The sequence below is a fragment of the Haliaeetus leucocephalus genome, unplaced genomic scaffold, assembly GCF_000737465.1.
Source record: "Haliaeetus leucocephalus isolate CR32 unplaced genomic scaffold, Haliaeetus_leucocephalus-4.0 Scaffold140, whole genome shotgun sequence".
In the NCBI taxonomy this organism is placed as follows: domain Eukaryota; kingdom Metazoa; phylum Chordata; class Aves; order Accipitriformes; family Accipitridae; genus Haliaeetus; species Haliaeetus leucocephalus.
The window spans coordinates 12,035,135-12,039,874 of record NW_010972576.1 but is presented as its reverse complement, the minus strand read 5'-3'; the positions used below and the strand labels follow the sequence as shown (position 1 = coordinate 12,039,874).

At 49.8% G+C, this 4,740-nt stretch overlaps 1 protein-coding gene across 1 annotated transcript in view; it reads left to right on the top strand.

Annotated features, from left to right (window-relative positions):
* Positions 1-4,588: 4,588 nt before the first annotated feature.
* Positions 4,589-4,740, top strand: part of TRMT10A (tRNA methyltransferase 10 homolog A (S. cerevisiae)) — a 13,611-nt gene continuing 13,459 nt past the window's right edge. Inside the window, exon 1 of the mRNA XM_010586179.1 lies at positions 4,589-4,678. The gene's annotated coding sequence lies outside the window, so the exon portion shown is untranslated. The remainder of the gene's footprint in view (positions 4,679-4,740) is intronic.

The window sequence follows — 4,740 nt, the reverse complement described above, 5'->3', positions numbered from 1 at the left end:
AGTGAGCTGCTGAGAGTGGAGGGGCGCTTGCAGAGAGAGCTGCCGGGTCAGCCACACTGTTTATCTAGATGTAGTAAAGGTCAGATTCCAAATTCCACACTCGGGTACTAAGTTCATCAAAGGACTTCCAGTTAATTATTAAGAACTAAGGCAACTTGTGGTTTCTGCCCCATTTATTGATCACCTCGGCTTTCATTTTTGAATACTGAGCCCACACAGCCACATTTCTGAGTGGGGGAGACCACCTCCAGTCCTGGCAGGACCAGGAGATCCTGCCACTCCTCCTCTGCCTGAATGAAAGGGCAATCAGGTCTGTTGCTGCCAGGGGCCAGATCCTGACCACTGCCTCCACTCTCTTGTATCAACTCTGTGAGCAACCCCGGAGGCAGATGCTTTTTAAGGGTCTTCCTGCAAGCAGAAGTACAGGGGATTTATCAGTGCCATCCCCAAAAGTGATGCTACTTTGTTACAGAGACTCAGATGCGATGTCAGTTCCTGCTATATTGTATGATACCAAATAAATTCTCTTTCTTTCAGCAGCCCGAGCCCCCATCTTACATCATTGCAGTGGGTTAGAGGCTGAAAAGATGAGATAAACCAGCTATTCTGTCCCCTCTCGGTGAAGAGTACCTCTTGGCTGGGTCTGGCAGCAGGGCAAACCAAGACCTCCTTTTCACCTCTATTTCCCCCCTTTTTCACGCTCACTTCACCACCTCCCCTGATAAGCCCCCAGCTGACTAACCCACATGCTTCCCCATTTCCTCTGAGAGTAAATCCCAGGCCATCTCATGCTAAGCCTTATGGCCACAGGGCTCGTTAAAGGACCTCCTTGTCCCTCAGGTGATGTTGGCGCAGTAGGTCACTCCCCACGTTCCTTGGCACACCCTGGGTGTCACAGCCTGCGAGGGGGCACACTCTCCCCCGGCATACGAAGCATCCCTGTCTCTGTGAGGAGGGAGGATCTGGTCCTGCTTGTAGAGGAGGCACACCCGTGAGCCATCACCAGGCTCTTTTGCTCCACATCCAGAGGTTGCTTTAAGAAGATTCTGAGCTACAAACACCCCAACTGAACCAGTGCCACCCCAGGCTGCGTTTAGCTGCTCCCAACGGGCCAATTCTGCCACCAGCTCCTCTGTATTCGTAAGGGATCCTAAGGTGAGAATGGCCTTCGCCTTGAGTGGTATAAATGCCACCTTTGTTGCCTTGCGGCAAAAGAGAAGCCGAGCAGTGTGGACGTCAATCATCGCCCAGCAGTGGGAAACAGCAGGTCCACACCAATGCTCCTTGCTCGCGCCCAACTCTCTGCACCTTGTGGAAGCCCCCCCCAGGATCTTTTTGTGTGTTGTGTGTGCATGCATGTGGGAGGGAGGAGATTGGTAGGAAACCCTGGGGACTGCTACTGTTTCTCCCAAGTTTGTGGTTATTTATGCTGCTTCCCCAGCACAGGCTGTGACATGCTCCTGAATTCAAGGGACTGAGGCAGAGGCCTTCAGCTGATCCTTTTGCTGCATTTGGTGAACAAGGAGCTTGCCAGGCTTTCTGTGCTTTTTTGAAAAAAATAAGGATACTCCCTGTGTGCAAAACCAACTCTAGCTAGGGAAAGACCAGAGGTATGGATCCTGCTTTGGAAATGCAATATTCACACTTCACTCATGAGGAGGAGTTGATGCTGGTCTGAAATCTGGAGAAGAGCAACTGTCCTCTTCTTAAGCTCTTGGGACACCGGAAATGTATTTCTTCCTTGAAATAAAGTTATTTAAAAAAAGGGCCTCTTAGACACTAGAATATCAGAGGCCAGATCCCCTGCTGAGGTAAATCAGCATATCTCTTTGGACACCACTGTAGTAGTGCCAGTAAGGATGTAACCATCATGTAGAGAAATAGTGTATGTATGTTTCCACGTGCCTATACACCTATACACACACCAATAACACATACTTGGTATATTCTTCAAAAGTCTTAAAAACAGGAGGCCTGAGCCTCACCTCAGTTATGGCCGGAGTAAATCAGCAGTGACTGTCCTGAAGTCAAATTACACCAATGAAAGAAGTGTTGCGCCCACCAAAGTCCATTACACGCAGAGGTTGCAGGATCAGCCCCTAATGTACGCTTCACGCCATGCTGGCATATGTACTGGGGTCAAAGTATTACTGTTGCTGCACATTCTCCAGAGTCCAAACTATAAGGCTCATATCTTTATATGACCTAATAAACCTAATGAGATTTCCTCACATCTTCTGAGGTCAACAAAATGTTTTTGTCTTCTCTTCACAAGTGACAGTGTGAAGATCTCGGTTTTCAACTTGAACTTCCAGCTATGTACACCAAAGTACCCAAGTCCACCTTTGACCTTCAGCTGGTGCCTGTGTGCCCCAGCTCCCACTGTTTGGGTGAATAAGACCCCCTGTTTCTGCCACGGGGGACAGAGGGAGGGAGATGCCCAGCCAAGCCACTGGCTAAAGGTGAGTTGTGCATGTCACTTGCGTCCTAAGCCTTGCCTCAAGAGTGCTGCAATCAGACCTGGCCCACAGAGAGTGATGTCTATCTCCACACCTGAGCCTCCACCAAGGCTTTTTTCCTCTCTCCATACTCTGCCTCTTGACCTGCAGTGCTGTTTGTACAAAATGCTTCAATATGCATTTTTAAACTGTGGGGGTTTGGTCTGTTGCTGGGGGCAACTCACCATTTGAATGAGCATCTTGAAAAGTCATGTTATGGCTCTACCAAAATAATGAAATTCAGTTAGACAACTCTTTCTCAATGTTTGCAGCAGCTCAGGTCTTCATTTTGCTTTGTCACCACTTGGCACTTGGTGGACTTCAGAAAACATTGCATTACCCTGTATCGGTGTCTTAGGACATAGGGGTCTGGATTAGCAATACTGCTGCTTTGGAAAGTGCAATATGAGAAAAACAGATTTATAAATCAAAATGCGTAAGCAGTTTCTTCATTCTAAGAAAAAGGGCATCTGAATATTACGTGAATTTGTTAGATGCCTTTTTTCCTTTTTTTAAAAAGCATGCAAGCAAATGGGCTTCTATCAGTAACTGATCTGCAGCCTTTTAACAACCAAAAGAAAATGAAGGATTCTTCATACGGACAGTGGTGCATTTGGACTTGTGTGGTGCTGGCATGTAAAGCTAAATATTAATAGTAACATGAGTAAGGTTTTAAATAGATGCTAGCAAACCCAAATGCAAATCTAGCTATTTTGAAAGTCATGCAGAGAATAGGAATCACGAATTAAATCAAATATTACAGCAAATATTAAATACCAACAGCAGTTAAAGGTCAGTGTCTTATTATAGTGACACCATACAGTTTTGTGACTTCAACATAGCTGTAGTGAACCTGAAACTAGCACTAAAACTGAAAGAGTGTGTATATCTGGAACCAATGAAACTTGAGATAAACACTGATGCAGATGAAAAGGGTATTATGGTAGCATGCACTCGTACGTTTGCTAACTTTGTGTGCCTCATTAATCAGCGGCAAAGAGATATCTACATATTTAGGCTGCCCAAAATGTATTTTTCTCATATAATATAATCCTGGTCTCCAGAACTGACTCCTGTACCAAGGCAGCATTCTTTCATGAAGTCATCTGAAGGCAAAAGAATGTCACCCTTCATTGAGTATTGACACTAGAGTTTAAAAAGCTGATTGGTGGTGGCCTTTAAAAATATGAAGCATGAAGGCGCATACCCCTTTTTAGGGGGCAGAGGGAACATGGCATTGCTGTGGGACCTTTGGAGCTAGAAATCTGCTCTGAGGAATGTCACCACTTAAAAATACTTCACTGGCCCCAGTGTGAACTCAGTAGTGTCATCAAAACCATTGAGATAAAAATAAGGCTTTCTAACTTTTAGCTTCTCTTGATCCCGTGGAGCCACCGCAGCAACACGCGGGGGGAAGCACAGCTTTTCTCACGATTCCCAGCAAGGGCATCAGCGAACCCCTGAAGCCTGCCGGCGCATACTCTGGCTGGTTTCAGAGCAACCCGCTCACCTGTGCGCCTGCCTGCAAGGGCAGGCTCTAAAGGCCCCTAAAGCCTGGCCACGGCACCCACGTCCACTCACCCTGCCGTGGGCCGGTGGCCACCACTGGCAGCCAACCTCGGCTTGTCAGCCGGTGTTGTAAGGGATGATGCAAAACCGAGAAACCCTCCCAAACTACGACTGATCCTCAAGTGCTTTTGTTACGGTTGTTGTTTGTTCCTTTCCTATTTGACTGGAAGCTGTTCCAGCTGACGCCAGAGCTGACTGAGAACAGAGCGATCAGCGCCAGCGCAAACGGGCGAGACCAGCTCCCCCCCTGCCTGCGCAACCGGCCGGGCCGGGTCCCGACACGGCTACCGGACGCTCCGCGGGCAGGAGAGGGGAAACTCGCCGAAACTCGCGCTCACTCGCTATCTACGTGTCGTGTCGTGTCGTGTCGTGTCGTGTCGCGTCGCGTCGTATCGTATCGTGTCGCGGCGCTTCCCCTCAGCGCCGGGGCGCTGTCCGTTAGCGCCACGTGACCGCCGCCCGTTGCTCGCCGGGATCTGAAGTCGTGGCGGGCGGGGAGGCGCGCGTGCGCGCGCGCGCGGGGCGGAGCCGTTGCTCCTCCCCCTCCTCCCATTACCCGCCCCCTCCCCGCCCCCCCCTCCCCCCGGCTCTGCGCGTGGGGCGGCTCGCGGGTACGTTACGGCCCCCCCCCGCCGCGGCCGTTCCCCCTTGGGGTGGGGGGGGGGGGGGCGGG